We start from the raw sequence: 22,455 nt of genomic DNA, 5'->3' as shown, positions 1-22,455 counted from the left end.
CAGAACATGCTAAATCAAACATGCATTTTAACAGCAATGCACCCACTTCACATAATTTTGTCCATTGGGTAAATTAACCTTCTCTATTATCCTCTGGGACAAAAATGTCCACATAAGAAAAATGCAATTGCTTGGAATACATTGCCTGTAGACAACAGTGGCTGATTTGATACAGATCAAAAATGATTTTATTGTTCTCAGTAGAAAAGCTTCTCATCTTCTAACCATAAATAAAAAGTGTAAATTGACATCCTTCAGAGAAGTTTATCAATACCGAAAAGACCTTCCCAAGGCGTTGCAGAAGCTCATTGATTTTATCAGTGCTGAATGTCCTGTTCTAAACTGCATTATATCAACATCTTAAGATCGATAGCTTAAACGCTACCTACACCTTCAGATTGTTTTCCTGTCTAAATCTTGTCTTTTACACTGTTTAATGTTTCAGGAGATGCCTCACTAATAGAAATTAAAGAATATTGGCTTAAAGAAATCACATGAACTGAAACAGGAGATTTCACCATTGTGTGTGACTAACCATGTTTTAGAACTTGAAACCAATGCATAAGTTAATGTTCTGTGTTCATTAGTTAAAAGTTCAAGTTTATTTATTATCCAATTGTACAAGTATAACCCAACGAAACAGCATTCTCTGATCCTCGGTGTAAAACACTGCAAACATACATACAGACAAACACACATATAGACAAACAATACATTGCATATATACAGATATTCAAATAAATAAATATTATTGTTAAATTAACAGCAGAGTCATGGAGGGTTTGTGTGAGTAGTTTATCCGTCATTCAGCAGTTCACTGCCCGTGGTAGAAGCTGTTTTTCAGTCCGGTGGTTCCGGCTCTGATACTTCTGTATCTCTTTACCAACGGGAATAGCTGGAAGATGCTGTATGCAGGGTGGTAGGGGTCCTCACTGATTTTGCAAGTCCTCTTTAGACAATAATGCTGGTAAATCACATCGATGGGGGGAAGTGGGGGGGGGGGGGGGGGGGAGACTCCAGTGATCCTTCCTGTCACTCTTTTGTCCTGCGGTTTGACCTCTGATCTGATGCTCTGCAGCAGATGTACAGCATTGTGATGCAGCCGGCAAGGATGCTCTTCATAGACCCCCTGTGGAAAACTGACAGGATGATGGCAGGTAGTCTCGCCTGCACTGTTGCACCTTTCTGAAAAGTGAGCTGATGTTGTGTGTCCAGGACTCTGAGGAATTTGGTGCTCTCTCCACTACTGAGCTATTGCAGGTATTCCCCGACTTTAACCTATGTGACTTACAACTATCCATATATATGACCAAAAAATATATACCGTATATACTCGTATAATCGTCAAATATTTGGGCCAATAAAAGAGGGGGGCGACTTTTACATGGGTCAAACATTTGACCTCGTAAATACAGTACAGTACCTGCTTTTTTCAAGGCTTCGGGACCTGTGATGGGTGGGACGGTAAGTCCGTGTTTGGGTGTGTCAGGAGTTTGGATGCTCATGCAGCTGGGGCAACAATAGTTTGGATGTGCAGGCAGCCAGGGCATTGAGAGTTTGGACGCTTGGATGGCCGGGCCGTTGGGCATTCAGATGCTTGGGTGGCTGGGGCATTGGGAGTTCAGATGCTCGGGTGGCTGAGACATTGGAAGTTCGGATACTCAGGCAGCCATGCATCGTTGGAGTTCGGATGCATAGGTGGCTGGGGCGAGAATATGTGGCAGCCGGGGCAAGGATCCACGGTCATGAGTTAGTATGCACAGGCAGCTGGTGCAAGGATCTGCGGTTGGGAATTCAAATGGACGGGTGGCCTGGGTGAAGCTGGCCTTGGTGGCTGCCATGTTGTATTTCTGACTTACATCTATTTTAAGATACAACCGACTGGTCAGAACAGAACACAGTTGTAAGTTGAGGACTACCCATAGTGTTGCAGTGGAGGGTGGTTGCCCTGGTCCTGCTGAGTCCACAATTATCTCCTTTGTTTTGCCACATTGAGACTCTGGTTGTTATTCTTGCACCATTTCACACATCCTTTCTGCAGTGTGACTGTTCATTGTTGCTGATGAGCCAACAATTGCCATGTCATCTGCAAACGATGACTCTGTTGAAGTTGGATCTAGTGTTGCAGTCGTGGGTCAGAAGCGTGAAAAAGAGCGGGCTGAGCACACAGCCCTGAAGTGTGCCAGAGCTCAGTGTGATGGCATTTGATCTTCTGTTGACTACCTGGACAGACAGTCACCTTTCTGTTAGAAAGTCCAGAATCTAGTTACAGAGAAGGGTGTTAAGTCCCAGCGAGGAGAACTTCTCCATGAGCCTTTGGAGTATGATTGTATTAAATGCTGAGCTGGACAATGAAAAGCAGTCTGGAGTATGAGACCTCATTCTACCAAGTGGGGCAGGACAGAATGGAGAGACAAGGTTTTAGCATCAATTGAAATGGGTCCAGAGTCTCTGGGAGGTGCGCTTTGATATATTCTATCACCAGACGCTTGAGGCATTTCATAATGGTGGAGGTCAGTGCCACTGGTTAGTAGACATTGTGGTGTGTTTCTGCCACCCTCTTTAGTACCAGGTGGCTGCCTTGAAACTCATGCAGCTGGGGCTGCTGCAATTAGGTGTTGAAGATGTCCATAAGGACTTCCCTCAGTTGGTTTGCCCAGTCCTTTAGTACACGATTGGGTATGTTGCCCAGTCCCACTGCCTTGTGTGGGTTCACCTTGGATAGGGTTCTTCTCACCATGGTCGTGTCTATGCAAGGGGCCCATTGATCAGGGAGAGTCAGAGTTTTCTTTGGCGCCAGCCTGTCCTTCTTGTCAAACCATGCATAGAAGATGTTCAGTCTGTCTGGAAGGGAAGCATCTTTGACTCGCAAGGCAAAGTATCTTTTGGTCTATGATACTTATGGTCTCTTGTCACCAGTGTCTCACAGCTGACTATGGATTCTCTATGTGTACCAACACTTTTCCTCTGATTGGTCAGGAGAGTTCTGCTCGGTTAGCTCTGGTTGTGAAGCGTTTGATCTCCATAACATATCCTCGATACAGTTGCTAATGTTGCGAGCCACTGAGTTTATGTACTCATCGATGTTTACATGCCACTGTAGGTGGCTGCCTTCTTGAAACTGCTCCAGTCCATGGTCTCAAAGCAGTCCTGTTGTGCTCCCACCCCCCCCTCTGCCCACCGGTTATGTCCTGATCTCTCTGCGACTGGCCTTGTTCGTTTTGCCAGTGGTATGCCATGGTTAGTGGGACTGATAATGTGATCTGAGTAACCAAGGAGAGTTTTCAGGTTGTCATGGTTGAAATCGCCGACAACAATCATGGCACCTTCAGGGTAAGATGCCTTGGCTTCACACGTAGCACCATAAACCTCCTTCATCGTTTCACCCTTATTTGCCGAAGGTGGAACGTAAACTGCGGCAGTCAGCATGGCCAAGAATTCCTTAGGCAGGTAGAAGGGTCTGCATTTCACGATTAGTTACTCTACTTCTGTTGAGCAGAAGGTCCTTACAACAGAGACATTTGTGCACAACTTCTCACTGATGTAAATGTATAGTCCCTCTCCTTAAGTCTTGCCGGAAGTAGCAGCATCTCTGTCTGCCCTGAAGGGGATAAGACTATCCAGCTGGATCAGAGTCTGGAATGGAGTCCTATACCCACATTTCTGTAACCACCAGAGCACAGCAGCCCTGCAGTTCTATCTGGCTCAGATGCAGCCTCAGGTAATCCATTTTCTTCTCCAGTGATCTTACATTTGCGAATAAGATCGTCAGGAGCGTGGGCCTGAAGTAGTTAACTCGCAGTCTAACCTCAATGCCAGCCCACTTGCCACACGTCCGCCTTCTCGCACAGCACCTCCGACATCCTCCTAAGTGCCTCCAATTGATCCGCTCTGCAGTCTGGCTCCCTTCATTCAGCAGGTTAAAACTGCTCAGTTTGAAAGTTTGCTTCGCATTTTTTAGTTTACAATCATACACTATACATAAAGAGCTGGCGATTTCACCCTTGTGTGGAGCCAAAGTGACCTCTGCAACCAGGTGCACCACCACATTAAAAAAAAATAACGTTCAATTTAAACACCACTTGAGAATTAGAAATCCTGTCAGTGTTAGGCAGAGAGGCAGAATTTTCACAACTGTTGTTGAAGAGATTATGGGGGAAAAAAGTAAAGGAATGAATATACCTATATCTTTCTTGTGAGTTGCCAATTTTTGCAGCAATCAAGAGAGGAGTAAGTTGTTACATGAATCTAACATAAGGAGCATCTGTCATTGCTTCCATGTATATTAAAGTACCGCATTCGTTTTTAATCAGTCTATGCAACAGACAGATCATTTTTCACTCATACCTCACCTAAAGCTGAATGTTTATGATGAGTATTACCAAATTCTCCCTGAACTTTGTCAAAGTTTGGCATTCTGCTTCTGTGATGATACGAATAATGTTGAATATGTGACTGCCAATGGGTAGCTGGCCCATCCCCCACTGGTGACTCGCTCCCTTGGGCCTCTGGAATAAAGGTCGACCTCCTCAGCCCTCCTTAGTCGAGCTCATAGCATCGGGCCAGCTTCAAGTCTAAAGTATAATAAAGTCTATCGTTCCTCCCACTACAGCTTTGGAGTTATTGATAGAGCATATCAATTTCAAAATCAATTCTCTGGTTAAGTTGGTAGTGAATTAAAAGATAATAGGTTTTAGTTGCTTCCCATATCTTGCTTCACTCTTAGTTGAATGAATCCACACATTTTTAATTGCCATTACACAATGGCTCCAATTTCAAATGTAACTCAGTTTTGAACTACTCTTTCTAGTTTCCCATTCCTGCTCCCCTTCCAACAGCCCCCACCACAGTTACACTGAAACACTGAGCTATTCACCCTTGTGGTTGAACTGCTGAACTCTATTTCATTCTTGATTTCCTGATTACCTGGCTCCACCTTGTCCTGTGACTGTACCTGCAGCTCCTCCCTCCTTTTACCTTGTATAAAACCTCCAACATCCCGACCCTTTCCCATAAAGCCCAGATCATGACACAGGATGAGATCCTTGTCCATTGTGAATAAAAGCCTGTAGACCAATGCCTCAGCCTCAGCCTCTTGAGTTACTTACTCTTGCCACTCTTTGGTCATCGATCTCTTTGCCTTTCCAGCCACAGAGAATTTCTAGGCCTTTGGCTTTCTATCTCTCCTTATTTTAGATGCTTCCTTAAAACTTGGTGATTGACCAAGCCTTTAGTCATTTGTCTTTTAAACTCTCCCTGGACACCTAGGCCTAATTTGGCAAATTATTTAATCGTATTTCTGTGAATCACCATGGATTATTTCATTTTAGTATAAATGACATATATGACACCAGTAAGTTGCCAATGTTATTCAGGAAGTTGCAACTTTTGTTGTTTTGTTTTACAACACTAATCATTTGAACTCCTCTCTTTGAACTAAGATATGAACTTTAATGGAACATTTGTCTTCTTATAAGCAAACATTATAGATTTTAGCAAATTATTAATACTGAAACAGTCAGGTTTTAGTTTAGTTGATGGAATGCATCAGTGTGTTGGAGCAGAAAGGGTATTCTTGCTTTTATGTTGGTCACTCTATGTCTTGTATAACCCTGGTAAAATTCTTGCTGGCTGCCTGTACATTAACAATTTGTAGATTTTGCCTTGCATTTGTTTAATTATTGACTTACTGACAAATGCTAATTACGGTCAGTCAACTTTTCTTGTCCTTGGTGTAATATCTGATTTTGTTTCTTGAACATAAACCTTTATATACTAATGTTTATCTTCAACAGTCTAAATATCAACATAGGTTTTTATAGTTGAACAGCTTCGATCATGGATATCTTTCTTCTGAATAGGGAAATGAAAAAAAGTGAATTTTAATTCTGTTACCAGCTAGATGAAATCGCTTTACAGCCACTATCCAACCAATTGCTTTCAAAATTCTCAATATTTCAATTAGATCACCTACCAGCATTTTCTCTTGAAAAGTAATGTCTGCAGTGATTTGATGTAGTGCACTAACTACACAGCCCAGGAAGGTCTCCATTTCAATTGATGTGCTATGGTGAGATGACCTCATCCAACAACTGGTCGAGGATAGAGATAGCAAGAGGGAAATCAGCCTGGAACACTTTGTTTATTGCTGCCTAGCCACCTCTGCTGGGAAATATATAAGTGTGACTGCTACATAAATTAACTCAAGGCTCAATAGCTCTGTATGGCATGAGCAATCTAGTTTCAGAAAAAGATATTAGCAGTAAAAAGTAATGCATTTATAATCACTCTGAGTGCAGGTTATACCCTGTAAAGGAGGGGTTTGACAATGATGTGTGGTTCATGATGATGTAACCTTCTGACGCAGACGGTCTTTATCAATGAATGATGTCAGTGATCCTACATCCCATTATTGTCCATTCTTAGTAAAACCAGGAAAATGCTGGAGGAACTCAGCTGATTTATTCAGCATCTAGGATCTTTTTGACGTCGTTTTAGGTCTGAGCCCTTCTTCGAGGAAAAAAATCAGAAAAGGCTGAAGCAGGATATATCAGAAAGTTTGAAAATTCAAACAATGGGGGAGGAATCCAGACCAACAAAGGTGGTAATTGGGTGTGATAATGGAGTAGGTGGAATTTATCATGTCTGTGTGAAATGCGACAGGCAATGGAGAGAGAGGATTGGCGAAGTAAGGGGGGTGGGGTGAACGATATTTTAACGAAAGCCAGAGTTGATATTAATGCCATCCAGTTGGCAGTGCCCAGTCAGAAAATGAGGCATGTTCCTCCAATTTATGGGTGGTCTCAGTCTGTCAGTACCTTCTTAGTCCTGCTAGGTCTTTTCTTTGGACCACTATGAACTTTGAGCCAATAGATTTTCCTATTGTGGACCTATTGAAGTGTGTGATGTGCTTTTAAGCACTGCAGAACGTCAGCTCTTTTTGGAAGAAGCTCTATTGTTTTGTCTGCGACTGGCTGATTATCAATGCAATGTGAATCCCATGCTGTTTACGAATCAAAACAGGAAAGGCAACAATTTGTACAAGGATTTTATTTTCTGAGACAACATCTAAAGTAAGAGAGACTTTACTGTCATAGAGACAATGTAATGTAGATTCATTCAATTGATCCCTGGGATTAAGATGACTGTTTAAAGTTGTCCTGTATTCTTTAGAGTTTAGAAGAATGGTAGGTGATCTAATTGAAATACTGAAAATTTTGAAAGCAATTGATTGAATAGTGGCTGTAAAGCTATTTCATCTAGCTGGAGAGTATAAAAAAATAAGTAAAGTTTTCAAAATAAGTGGTCAACCACTTAAACATGAAATGAAAAGAATATTCTTTATTCAGTGTGTAATAAAGCTTTTGAATTTTCTACCTGGGTGGGGGGGAGGGCAATGGATGTTCATTCATTGAGTATTTTACACATGAAATTATTACACTTTTAGACACAAAGAGAAACAAAGGATACAGTGTTGGGTAGGAAATTGAATGAGGTCAAGATTATTCTTTCATTATTATCTGGTGAAGCAAGCAAGGAATCATATGGTCGAACTCTTCTGCATTTTAATACATTTTTATGAACTTCCATTATGTGGACAGATTCTGAATATAAGTTAATGGCATTTGCAAGCTCTGTAACTTCTTTTCACTCTTGCTGGAGTTGTTCCCCTTTCTCCTGAGATACATTGAGATAAAATGGAGACATGGAGTCAGAGGAACATAAAGTCATAGAGATTGTATATCTATAGACAGGCCTTTCAGCCCAACATGTCCATGCTAATAATCAAGAACCTATCTATATATCTACCAGGATATCAGCTTCTCCCTCAATGTCAGCAAGACTGAAGAGCTAGTCATCGATTTCAGGAAGAGGATAGAGCCAATCCACTGTCCACATCAAAGGTGCTGAGGTAGGGATAGTTCCTTGGAGTAACAACCAGATCTGGACCAACCACATTGGCACGATGATTAAAAAGGCCTCTACCACCTCAGGACAAAATGCAACATGTCACCTGCATCGCTCAACAACTTCTACACATGCACATGTTGATTGTCAGGATATATCACTGCATTATCTGAAATCTGCTCCATCCAAGATTGCAAGAAACTGCAGGGAATGTCAGCACAGCTCTCAGACAATCACACAAATCATGCTTCCCTCCAACAACTCCATCTGCACCTCCCAATGCCTCAGAGCAGCTAACATATTAAAGGAATCATCCCACTCCATCCTTGTGCTCCTCTCCACCCCACCAAACCCCACCCCCGCATCAGGAAGAACTTTCAAGAATGCAAAATCGATTACCACCAGGTTCAAGGACTGTTTCTTTCCTACTACCATCAATCTACTGAATGAACTTCAGACTCGTACAATTATGTTGTTTTTAGTCCATTCACACTGAGCGTTCACAGTAGCTCTCTGTGCTATGCTGTACTTATTCATGAATAGATTTGCTGAATAACAAACAAAAAAATGTTCCTTGTCTCAAGGCAATAAACATAAATTTGTATTATTACAGGACTTGGTCTCTGGCCTTTTTCACTTTAGCATTTCAAATTATCATCCAGACAAATTTTGTAAGAGTACCTCATACGTCAGATTCCAACCATGTTTTACATTTTTAAAAATCCTCATATCTCTCAAAAATTTTATGCTAAACCTCTGCTTTCTCGTTTTAGGAACCTATTGCTATCTAACCTATCCACTTATTATTTGTATGTCTTCCTACTTGCAGCTAATTAAGGCAACTACCCTGTATATTTTTTCTCACCATCTTAGTTACCAATGCTGCCATCTTTAGACTTGAATAATAATGTTCCCTTTACTCTTCAATGCTCTTGAGGGCCCTGCCATTCTTTGTATACATCCTACTTTTATTTGTCCTCCCAAAGTGCAGCAACTCACACTTATCAGGATTAAATACCATCTGCCATTGTTCTAACCACCTTACACACTCAATAGCACCCCGAAGCCCAATTCTATCCTTCTCATTATCAATGAATACCTCCAATATTTGTGCCCTCTTCAAACAGTATTTGTAAAATCTGCTCTATAAATTAGTTAATCGTTATGAATAAACGAAGGTCCCTGAAGTAACTACAATTCCGATTATCCCAAATCGGATAATCCAAAATACTCATTTATCTGAAAGTTTTTTGGACCCAGAAGTGACGCATGTCCGCCTCCAAAAAATTTTGGATGAATGAGGATATCTGAAACAATCAGAAGCCTTCAGTGATCTGAAAATTTTTCGAAGTGAACTGACATCACAGGTTGAAAAAAAATCACCCTGCATGAAATTAGAATGACAGTTGTCCTCGTTTCAGGTAACTCCCTCCCCTCTCTCTTTCCATTTCTTCTTTACCTTCTTCTATTGACTCTTCTCTCCAACTCTCCCTCTCAAACTGTGTCCCACTGTCTCCCAACTGCAAGCGGTCAGAAGAATCCCTTATCCCAGTGTCATCAAGGAGAGTGGCCTCCCGGGCAGGAGCAGGACGGGCATTCACGTTTCCATGGTGCTGGCATTGGCAGAGTAGTTCCAGCTGCTTGGGGGATTATGGGTAACAACAACCTATTGAACCACTGGCGCCACAGCCCTGAGCGGGCCTGTGAGGTGCTGGAGTAGTCATGAAGCAGCCCAAGGAGGTGCTGGAGTGCTGCTCTAGCATGTTCCAGCAGTACTGTGTCCAGCGCACGAAGCTGGAAAAGCCCCTGCTGGAATGAGCCCATGGAGAGACAGAAGCCCCAACTCTCCCTTGAGTGTTCCACTGGCTCGGTAAGCCTCCCCGGGGATCAATGACAGCAGTGGGGATGTGCTGGGGATCGATGGCAACAGATGGGAGGTCTTGGTGTTTGGCGGTGGTGTTGGGGATTGGCAGTGGCCAGCATTTTTTTTAATGAGAATTAAACATTATTTTAATACTTTAAAAGCCTTCTCTTGTTGTTTGTTGTTGTTTAAACATTGATACAAGTGATTTGCTGTTACTACTGGGCTGTTTTTTAAAAATAACCAATTATCCAGAAAAATTCAGTCATCCGAAATAGGTCCAGTCCCAACCATTTTGGATAATCGGAGTTGTGCTGTACTGAAAATAATACTAAATAAGATGGCATAGACAAGTGAAAAGACTTAATTTCTCTTGGACTGTTTTTAAGATTGCTGATTTATAATTAATCATCTAAATCTTTTAGATTATGAGAATTGTACAATAATTGAAAATTTGTCTTTGGTTGCTGGCAATAGATTAGTACACAACTCTGTCACCAGTCATACTCATCTCCTGCATATTCTAAATCTACTGAAGTTATTTGAACTGAAGTTGCAGAGATGAATATTGAACATGTTTAGCACTGATGAAAGAATGAATTTTCCTGCCTGGAATCAATGGTAATTTACCTTCTGAACACTGTAGGTTTCAAGAAGAGAATGGATTAGAGGGCACATCTGTTTAGCCCGATAAGAAAATACCTCCCTTGCAGGCAGGCAACAATCTTTAAAGCACAAATCTTATCCATCCTTAGTTATTGAAGATCACTTGAGGAGAAGGCAGCCATCGGTGTTATCAGAGATGATGAGTAGATAATCTTACAGAAGGGGAACTCATTATGCATCTGATGTAATCTGTATTAATCCATTTTTTCCTTGTCTTAAATTGTTAATGCATAAAATATCATAATTTTATTTTGAGAGGCTATAATCATATTTTGCACTATTAAAATTAGGATGTGAATTGGGGTATTTTAGGATTAACCGTGATGGGTCTTTGATCTTGTGACAAGAAAATAAATTATTTGCTTTCTTCTGCATTTTTGAAACAATAATGTTAAACTATACTGATACATTTTTAGGATGCAATGCTGTTTACAGTTTTTTTTTCCACAAAGGGTAAGTCTAATTATGTTTTAGAAGTAGCTCTTAAGTTTTCACATTAACATTATACATATGCAGAGATATATGAAAATAGGGGGCATAATTTGTACTGTCAAAAAATTCTGATGCTTCATCAATAATCACAAAAAGGCTGAAGTTGTTATTAACTATAGACTGGAACAGCCATCAACCTCATTGCAGAGAAGAATGGTGAGCATGCAAAGGGCTATGGGTAGGATTGTTCTCCGGAGGCTTGTCCAGCCAAGACCTACCGTTCATGGAGCCAGGGGCCACACAGATCAGTCACCTCGAGGCTCCATAGGGAATTTACTTCGTAGAAACATATTTAAATATCTACAAAGATTCAGTTGAAGATCAGAAGCTCCAAGCATCAGCCTTCTTCATTAAAATGAGGTGTCAGTGCTCTAATGACCCCCACCTTCACTTTTAATGTCCCCACATCCAGGTGGCTTTCCTATACTGCAGTTTTGGTGACAGGGAACGGTGTCACACTGTATATTCGCAGGCCCACAGTAGTCATCTATTTCTTTGTTCATTAACCCATGTATCTTCGCTAGGATTCTCCTAAATAGAATAATACCTAGTCTCGCCGAAAATGTTCTCCCAGAATCACAGTGCGGCTTTCGCGCATACAGAGGAACTACTGACATGGTCTTTGCCCTCAGACATCTCCAAGAAAAGTGCAAAGAACAAAACAAAGGACTCTACATCACCTTTGTTGACCTCACCAAAGCCTTTGACACCATGAATAGGAAAGGGCTTTGGCAAATACTAGAGCGCCTCGGATGCCCCCCAAAGTTCCTCAACATGGTTATCCAACTGCATGAAAACCAACAAGGTCGGGTCAGATACAGCAATGAGCTCTCTGAACCCTTCTCCATTAACAATGGTGTGAAGCAAGGCTGCGTTCTCACACCAACCCTCTTTTCAATCTTCTTCAGCATGATGCTGAAACAAGCCATGAAAGACCTCAACAATGGTTTACATCCGGTACCGCACGGATGGCAGTCTCTTCAATCTGAGGCGCCTGCAAGCTCACACCAAGACACAAGAGCAACTTGTCCGTGAACTACTCTTTGCAGACTATGCCGCTTTAGTTGCCCATTCAGAGCCAGCTCTTCAGCTCTTGACGTCTTGTTTTGCGGAAACTGCAAAAATGTTTGGCCTGGAAGTCAGCCTGAAGAAAACTGAGGTCCTCCATCAGCCAGCTCCCCACCATGACTACCAGCCCCCCCACATCTCCATCGGGCACACAAAACTCAAAACGGACAACCAGTTTACCTATCTCGGCTGCACCATTTCATCAGATAGACAACAGACTCGCAAGGCAAATAGCGTCTTTGGAAGACTACACAAAAGAGTCTAGAAAAACAACCAACTGAAAAACCTCACAAAGATTAGCGTATACAGAGCCGTTGTCATACCCACATTCTTGTTCGGCTCCGAATCATGGGTCCTCCACCGGCATCACCTACGGCTCCTAGAACGCTTCCACCAGCGTTGTCTCCGCTCCATCCTCAACATTCATTGGAGTGACTTCATCCCAAACATCGAAGTACTCGAGATGGCAGAGGCCGACAGCATCGAATCCACACTGCTGAAGATCCAACTGCGCTGGGTAGGTCACGTCTCCAGAATGGAGGACCATCGCCTTCCCAAGATCGTGTTATATGGGAGCTCTCCACTGGCCACCGAGACAGAGGTGCACCAACGAAGAGGTACAAGGACTGCCTAAAGAGATCTCTTGGTGCCTGCCACATTGACCACCGCCAGTGGACTGATATCGCCTCAAACCGTGCATCTTGGCGCCTCACAGTTCGGCGGGCAGCAACCTCCTTTGAAGAAAACCGCAGAGCCCACCTCACCGACAAAAGACAAAGGAGGAAAAACCCAACACCCAACCCCAACCAACAAATTTTCCCTTGCAACCGCTGCAACCGTGTCTGCCTGTCCCACATCGGACTTGTCAGCCACAAACGAGCATGCAGCTGACGTGGACACTACCCCTCCATTAATCTTCATCCGCAAAGCCAAGCCAAAGTAGTATCCCATGTATGAATCATGGAGGCTTAGAGCAGTGCATTACTTCAACAGATAAAAGGTTGTGATTCTACCTGCAGCGTTATGCAGAGGTGGCCAGTTTCATTTTGCCATATGAAACCATCTACACAAATCCAGCTCCTCCCCTATTTGGGGGAACTGTAGTTGCAAATTATGTGCATTCCCGAACCGTGGTGCATCATGCACAGAATGTCAGCCTTTTTTATAACAAGGATTCCTCATAGGATGGTCATGGAGACTTATAAAAAGAATAGTATTCTTGCAAACATTATCCTTAGGTCTTTAGAGGGAACTAGATAGCAAATTTATGTCTCAATAAAAGGTGACCATTGATGTGGTGAATTTCAATCTATAGATATGAAGCTGGAAAAAAATACCCCTTCCAGACTGACAATCAAGTGAGAGTCATAATTTTTTTTCAGATCAAGATGAGAATGTGTACGTTCTGAGAAAAAAATGATGCCTAACTGAGGTTGTGAAAATTTTACATCATATTTTTTTAGATGGGACAAAAGTCATAAGTGTGAAAAAACTGGCAAAACATGTTTTTTTTTTCCCCCCAGCATTTATTGAACTTGTATACTGAAAAAATAGTATGTTACTTGTTCACTTCCTATTGAATTTATCCACTGAAGGACAGCTCTAAAGTTAGTTGCATGCCAGATTTACAAGGTAATATCCCATTTTTGTGATATTTGTGATCTATCAATATATAAAGGATCTCAATCAGCTATCCAACCATTAATTTCAGGGATATGTTTCTGAGGTTTCTCTCAGAGTAATTTGTTGCATTATATCTTTTCACTACAAAAAAATCTTGCCTTTGAATGAATGGCATTTGTTCAACGAACTCCAGGTAGAATTGGAGTCCGCTACACAGATGGCTGCCCATCTGTTGAAATCAGATTTTGTTAAAGTAACAATGTTCAGCCAGTGTAATTCTTTAGAAAAACTTCAGAAAGGTAATTTTACTCTTGGAAATCTTCAGCTGCTGAAACAATGGTATAATTTACTTAATCTTCTGCCAATTAAAGAAACTGGTTAAAAACCAAATCCAATCAAACTGAGGCGAACAATCACAAATCTTGCTCCATCAATATCTGAAATTTATATCAAACTCTAAATAATTTCCACTTTTGACAATGCCATAGAGTTGTACAGCACAGAACAATGTTGATTTTATAATTTACTCTGTAATTTTCATTACTCGTTCTCTCCAAATTGTAAGCCTCTGCACCCACCTCTGCAACTCGATCCTTGGCTTCTTCAATGGACGACCACTGTCAGTGTGTCTTCACGACGCCATGTATGTGCCACAAAATTTGTTGTTTTGTGACTGCATTACAGGTGCAAATATTGCTATATATTACATTAGATTAGTTCAAAAGAGAAAGTTAATGGCTGTAGTTTATTGTCCATTCAGAAATCTGATGGCAGAGGGGAAGAAGCTGCTTTTGTGTCACTGGACTTCAAGCTCCTATACCTCCTTCCTGATGGTAGGAGAGTAAAGAGGGCATGGCCTGGTTGGTGAAGGTCCTTGAGGATAGACGGTGCTTTCTTAGACACCGCCTTTGCAGATGTCCACGATGCAGTGAAGACTGATGCTCTTGATGGCACAAGTTGAGTTCACAACCCTCTGTAGTCTTTTCCTGTCCTGTGCATTGGCACCTCCAAACTATAGAGTGATGCAGCCAGTCAGAATGTTCTCTATGGTACACCTGTAGACATTTGCAAGAGTCTTTGGTGGCACATCAAATCTTCTCAAACTCCTCACAATGTGCAGCCGAACACACAGGTGAGCCTTCTTCGTGATTGCATCAACATAGCCCCAGAAGAGATCTTGAGAGACATCCAAGAATTTAAAATTTTGAAGTCTGTTCCCAAGACTAGGTCTTCTAATCCAGATCATCTGAAATGTCTGTCTTCTCCCACAAACGTGGCATCGCCTTCACCACCATCAACTCACCCCTCATCTGCATCTCCTCCATTTCCCACTCCTCTGCCCTGGCCCCCTCTGCCCCTAGATGCCACAGATATAGGATTCTCCTTGTCCTTACCTACCACCCCATCAGCCTCCGCTTCCAACACATTAGCCTCCAGAATTTCTGGCACTTTCTAAAAGATCCCACTACCAGACACTTCTTCCTCTCTCCTCTCCTATCTGCCTTCTGTAAGGACCTCTCCCTCTGTGACTCCCTTGTGCACTCATTGCTTCCTACCCATTGCCCCCCCAATGCAGGAAATGCCGTACTTGCGCCCACACCTCCTCCACCCTCACCACAGTCCGAGCCCCCAACCAGGCCTTTCAAATTAAGCAACACCACTTGTGTAACCATTGGATTGATTTACTGTATCCGGTCCTCCCTTTGTGGCCTTCTCCATATTGGAGAGACTGGGCACCGGCTGAGAGATCGCTTCGCTAAGCACCTTCTCTCTCTCCACACCAGTAACAGGGACCTCATCGGGGAACAATAGACTGACCACTCAAATGATAAATTGTTTGTACAATTTTCTTCACATGAGGACATCTAGCAACTGGGTACTTATTTATATTTGACAGCAGTAGTCTTGAGGACTGAAAGCATTTCCAACAGACCTGAAAAATATAGAGCAGATGCAGAGTGCAAATCTTAATTTTGCAACCTGGAAAATATTTCAGCTGTTCTTGCAAATCCTCATTTTTGTTTTTGGTGAACATTTCATGGTACCCTCAGTCTGAGGGTATATTAATTCACAATAATGGACGTTTCTATGGCAGTTTCTGAATGTCTGTTTCCATTTGCATTAAATGATATTCTAGAATTGTTACTGGTACTTTGGGGATTCAATTTAATGATTTAGTCCTTAGTATCCTGCACCTATTGGAGATTAGTAGATGCCAGATAATTGCATTTTCCAGTTTCTTGAGAGTTACATTTACAATGCCTGCCTTAAGAATGAACAGTTTAAAACTGTTTTACACTGGGGGAGAGATACAGGAGGATCAGAGCCAGCACCATCAGGCTGAGGGACAGCTTCTGAACGACCAAAGTAACTGCTCATAGTAACCATCCAAGACTCTCCTATTCATGAAACAATTTTTATTTATTTATATATATAGATGAAATACTTGTCCTGCATATGTATTGTTTGTCTGTATGTGAGTTATGTCTGATTATATGTCTGTGTGTTTTGCACCGAGGAACAGAGAATGCTGTTTCATCGGGTTGTACTTGTGCAATCAGATGACAATAAACTTGACTTAAATCTAGTGTGTATTACATAAAGAAGACATGCAGATGGTATTATACATTAATATTGCGCAGTTATTTCTCCATAATCTGATTCTCTTAGTACCCACCTACACTGCAGATCATTTACAATGGGTAATCAATCTACCAACCAGATCGGTTTTTGGGAATGGGAGGGAATAAGAACACCTCGAAAATATCAAAGATGTGCAAATTCCCCACAGACAGCATCATTCAGGATCAAATTTCTCTCACCGAATCTATGAGGCAATACTCAGGAGTTTGCGGAGGCTTGGTACAACATCAGAATCCCTGGCAAATTTCTACAGGTGTGTAGTGGAAAGTGTACTGACTGGCTGCATCATGGTCTGGTATGGGAACATCAATACCCCTGAGTTGCAAAAGGTAGTGGGCATGGTCCTGGACATCACAGGCATCAACCTCCCCACAATGGAGAACATTCACGGGGAATGCTGCAGTCAGAGAGCAGCAGCAACCATCAAGGATCCACACCACCCAGCACATGCCCTGTTCTCGCTGCAACCATCAAGAAAGAGGTCTAGGTTCCACAGACTCACACCACCAGGTTCAGGAACTGCTATACCCCTCTACCATCGAACTCCTCAACAACAGACTCAATCAGGGACTCATTTAAGGACTCTTACTTTTGAACTTTATTGTTTTTTTCCCCTCTCTCTATTACATAATCAGTTTGTTTACACTTTTTTATTTGTACATTGTGTCGTTTTTTGTTGCACTACCAATCAGTGGTCATTCTGCCTGGCCCGTAGAAGAAAGAATCTCAGGGTTGTATGTGATGTCATGTACGTTCTCTGGTAATAAATGTGAAATCTGAAATCTGGTGCAGAATATTTGCTGATCCACTATGAGCACAGACATTCCACAGTTCAACCTCACCTAGGGAACTGTGAAAAATGGTGCCACTCAGCAGCCTTAGGGTTCATGGACATTGAGTTCTTCATTCAGGGAGGAGAGAGGTGATCTTTTCAAGGGCACAGAAAATCTCTATAATGAACTATCTGAGGGCAGTCACAAGAGAGAGCCAGAGTAGTCGAAATGCTGCAAGGTTCATCAATGACATCATTATCTTTTTAGTTTAATTATATGGAAATGGAAATTTTATTTATGCTATTGGGTTATTGAATCAAAAACAGTATTTCAAATGAGATCTGATTTTTATTCAAATAGCATCTATTCTGCTCTGTCAACATACTGTAAAATTGCTGACTGGTTTATACTTGCTTCTGAAAATTGGGTAACTATTGATTGTGTCAGTCATAGCTTTAATGCAGCTTTCAACGGTCAAGTGCATAACCCTTAAGATAATAGACAGCTCTCACCAAAGCACATTCCTGATTCATACAGTCTTTATGAAAAGAAAATCAATTGTAGAATCTCAGAATTCAGCACATTTAAAATACGGGTAGGTATTCTTTCATATTTGCATATTCTTTTTAAATGAATGTTTATTTGGAAAATAGCTTTTTTGATACTCGAGACTGAGCCCATATTATATTCATACACCTTTCTTTGGGGATTCAATATATTTCCTGTTGATATGTTACAACAATTGATTTTTAACATAGATGGCATAAACAGAGATAGTTGTCTAATTCATAAACTGTAAAGGGAGGGAGTCAGCTTTATAAAATATAATTACTTACAAAAATATTTTTTTGGTCCTCTTAGACCTGTATTATTATTCAAAAGCAAAGAGGTGGTAAATTAAACAAAACAAGCTTCTCTTTTTTCCTCCAAATCAATTTCTACTCCTCTCACTTGTTATGGAAATGCTTGCTAGAATTATTCCCTCCGACTGTGATTTGCCCCTTCTTTTGATAGAGAGCCTCATTGGGTCAAAGATTACTTATTTCTACACCAGATTTGAGGGTTCTTCATGACGAATGAAACCACTCTGTGAGTACAAACTCTTCCACAGATGGGGCAAGTGATCTCTGATGAGGGAAATGGATGGATAATTTGTGAGACGGTCTCCTCCTTGCATCACTCTCAGGGAACCTTTTGTATGCTCAGGATGAATAGTCTCAAGATTCTCAAAACCATCCTGAATGTCCTTCTTCACTTGAGTGGCCATAGGCCAGAGATTCCAAGAGATACCATTGCTTTTCTCAAGGAGGCTTTGTGTATATCCATGAATCTTTTCCTCTATCCACCTAATAATTGCTTTCCATGACTGAACTCAAAATAGACAGTTTTGGGAATCTGGCATTGGGTTCAGTCAGTGGTTACATTTTAAATTTAGACATATAGTACGGTAACAGGCCCTTCCAGCCCATGAGCCCATGCCACCCAATTACACCCAACTGACGTACAACCCCTGTGCGCTTTGAAGGGTAAGAAGAGCACCCAGAGGAAACCCACACAAGCATGGGGACAACGTACCCTGTTATCAGTAACAATTTGCTGACCACTGTTGTTCTGTCAACAATAAGTGGATGTGTATTGTAGTGGTACACCACCGGCCTACTGCAGGGGTAACCTCTGTACCTGCAGGAATGTACCGCCGGCCTCCTGCAGGGGGCAACCTCTGTACCTGCAGGAGTGTACCACCGGCCTACTGCAGGGGGTAACCTCTGTACCTGCAGGAGTGTACCACCGGCCTACTGCAGGGGTAACCTCTGTACCTGCAGGAGTGTACCACCGGCCTACTGCAGGGGGTAACCTCTGTACCTGCAGGAGTGTAAGGGGACAGGACAACACCTGGCCAGCTGTCAATCACTCGGCCTGAAGGGATCAAGCCCCACCCAGTCAGGTGTCAATCACCCTCCGAGATATAAGCCTGCGCCGGCCTCCCGAGGCCTCACTCAGAGTTGCTGCAGCCACAGCCAGTCTGGCTCTGTGGAAGTCTTTGTGGATTAAAGCCTGTTGTACAGTCTTAATCTTTGTGCGTGTCTGATTCTGGCTAACGGTGCACAACATGTATTGTGAACACTATTGGTCAGCCACTTGGTTAACTTTACAGAGATGTTGGTGTGATTTGTTTAAGCTTTTTTAAACAAAAAAATAGACTTTATTCACAATAAATTATTTACAAAAGAAAATCTATTCAAAGTCTCTCCCCACCCTTAATTTTGTATCCATACATTTCCATCATTGTACATTATTATATCCATTTCTATTTACACCTATACCATAACTGTGGCACCTTATCACTTCACACCCCTGCCTTGTTTGAGGGACTTCCCCTCAGTTGCTGGTCATCAATACCCACTAATGGGAGGAATGTGGTCCTTCCCCACAGAACTAAGCAATTGCTTAGAAAATATCTGAGCCACCTGATTTGAAAGCGTGCATGAAGGACAAATGCAAAAGAGCAGGTATATTGAATTCAGGCCAATTTAGTATTCAACTAAGGCCATTTTAACGGGATGGGAGAATGTTATAAATAATGATGATGAGGAGACAGAAGTCATGTTACATTTTTGATCGTGAACTAAGAGGATAGGAAACTGACCAGAAAAGAAAAGAGATTTCATAAAAACATAGAAATGCTGGAGGAACTCAGCCGGTCTCGCAGCGTCCATAGGAGGTAAAGATATTTTATCGATGTTTCGGGCCTGCGTCCTTCTTCAAGGAATAAGCAAAGAACAGGAAGGCTTCAGAATAAAGACGAGACTGGCTGGGGTGGAGACCGGGCCAACAAAAGGTTTTTATTGGATATGATAAGAGGAGGGGTGAGAATTGATTTTAGTTCTGCAAAAGGAGGAAGAGGGAAAGGGAGGGGGGCAGAGAGAGAGAGAGAAAGATAGGGGAAAGAGATGGGGGAGGTTAACGGAAGTCAGAGAAATCAGTGTTAAAGCCATCAGGTTGAAGGGTGCTCAGTCAGAAGATGAGGTGTTGTTCCTCCAATTTGCTGGTGGTCGCAGTCTGGCAATGAATGAGATCATGGACAGACATATCAGTAGGGGAGTTGCATGATTGTTTGAGGACCGAAGTTTGGTCCTTGAGCTTAGGTTAGTGCCTGAGAAGAGTTTCAAAAATGGTTCCTACATCAGAAGAAGAGTCCAATCTACGCATTTAAAGAATAATCTAGCTCTCTCAATCACTCAGAAAAGCAGGTTAAAAATGCCATCAAGGCCTTAGCAGGTAAATCTTGCAGGTTGATTTCAACTACTGAGCAGCTACAGTTAAAATTGCTCCAAAAGGCTGGTTTACTTTCCTTATTTTATTTAATACCAAGAGCTTCACCCATTACTTAACAAAGATGAAATAAGCAATAACTAAACCTTGAATGGATAAACAAACTAAATTGCTCCACTAACAGAACTATCTTTACAGAAAGCCTAACTGCAGCATTAAAATTCTCCCACAAATATGAAGATGAAGCTTATTAAATACATTTTCATTGCTGAATAAATTCTCATTGACTAAACGGCCTTCCAAATAATGCTGGAAATGTTCCCTGGTGATTATCAATTATTACTAAATAGTTTATCGGAATACATCAGCTTCCGCCATTATATTGATAAAAGGCCACCAGATGCACAAGCATTTTGTTGCTCTGGTGAAAAAAGCACATTAGCAGGTCATACCACCAGCTGCTATCTTATTCGTATCCTTCCAATAAGAGGGCTAATTGTCATAAAGACCATACCTGTCACGATGGCACTTTCAGTGTATAAACACTTCCTCCTGATCGTCATAACCATTCTCCTATCTCAACAAGAAGATTCTCCATTTCCACTGATAATAACCCACCAGTAATAACATATATTTAACAGTGAAATAATTTAATATACCTGATATCAACTTTCAAATTAATTCAGTGAATGCAGAATAACAGCTTATTATTTATTCATTAATCTTTTAATATGCACTGTATTTGCTGATTTTCTGTTTATTGTTGGCAGCCTCCATGCCTCTATGCTTGGATAACAAAACAAGTGCCGTGCTCAGATGTCTGTAATTACCTTCAGTAGACTTGAACCGAATCCATTAGTTCCTCAGGACTGATATATTAAACAATCATTAAAAACACATTAAAAGATTTGCAAATCATTAAAATAATGAAATTATAATAATTAAATATAACAATTCACCTTCCCCATTCTGCAGACAGAAAGTCCCTGGTGAAATGAATAAAGTTTCTGGCCTGGCATAGTTAGTCAACTAAGTAGCGATAGCCTTGAAATGACTCAATTGATGGGCGATGCACAAACAGTTCCAGTTTAATCCCAACCAGAGAGGGCTGCGGGCTTAGGATAAGCATGTTCTTGTAGTGACTTATTGTGTAGATTTCTCCCAGCTGCTCCGGATTCCTCCCAGATCCTAAAGAGATGCTGGTAGAATAATTGGCTGCTGCAGTGTAGGTGGATAGTAGGAGAATTAAAGGAGGCTTTAGACTTGCTGGGCATCTGAAAGGGATTAGTTTACAGAGAAGTAAGAGGCAGATGGAAGTGATGGGAAGGCTCTCAGATCCAACGTGAATTCAATGAGCTGAATGTCCTCTATGTCAAAAGGAAATAAGAGAGATGGGAGAGCTGCCACTGTGTGCCCTGGATTTTGAAAGAGATCCATTGTCACATAATCTACCCACTTCTCCAAATTTTGAAGTCAGTGCAGCACAATGGTGAGGGAGAGTGGAGCAAGCTGAAAGATGAGATGATTGACCAACATTTCTGCAGTTCAAAATTTAGTGAAGTTGGGCTTATATCTGATATAATGTCATCTCCACCTTAGGCTAAATGTAACTAAATTTAATGAAGGTTAATTTCCATAGAGGGTAGCAGCACATTTATGCATTCCCATCACAATTCTGGGGCTCAGTGAAGGTACTGGCCAGGGACTCTGTCACTACGCACATTGAGCCCAGCACTATAGCCCGCTCTTTTCAGCTTTCTCCAGCCTTACTTCTTCACAGACTTGTACGACCAGGTTCAGGAACAGTTGCGATCCCTCCACCATCAGACTCCTAAACAACAGACTCAATCAGAGACTCATTGATTGATTCTTACTTCGTCTATTATTTATTACTGGATATATTTTTTTCCTGTTTTTTAACAGCTTATTTACATTTCTTTCTTTGTTTACATTTCCCTCTTTTGTAGATATATCTTTTTCTTGAGTACAATTTACAATTGAGTAATTAGAAATTCTGCCTGGCATGCAGGAAAAAGCTTAGGGTTGTATGTACTCTGGCGATAAATTTGAACTTGAACTTGAGGTGAGGTCATACATTTTTATATTTATTTTTCTTCAGCGATTATAGTAATTTGTAATGATTTATGC

General features: G+C 41.5%; 1 protein-coding gene across 1 annotated transcript in view; it reads left to right on the top strand.

The window, feature by feature from the left end:
• Positions 1-22,455, top strand: part of immp2l (inner mitochondrial membrane peptidase subunit 2) — a 454,378-nt gene that overhangs the window by 427,723 nt on the left and 4,200 nt on the right. The window lies entirely within an intron of this gene.

The sequence above is a fragment of the Narcine bancroftii genome, chromosome 11, assembly GCF_036971445.1.
Source record: "Narcine bancroftii isolate sNarBan1 chromosome 11, sNarBan1.hap1, whole genome shotgun sequence".
NCBI classification, from domain to species: Eukaryota; Metazoa; Chordata; class Chondrichthyes; order Torpediniformes; family Narcinidae; genus Narcine; species Narcine bancroftii.
This window is presented reverse-complemented; position numbering and strand designations above follow the sequence as displayed.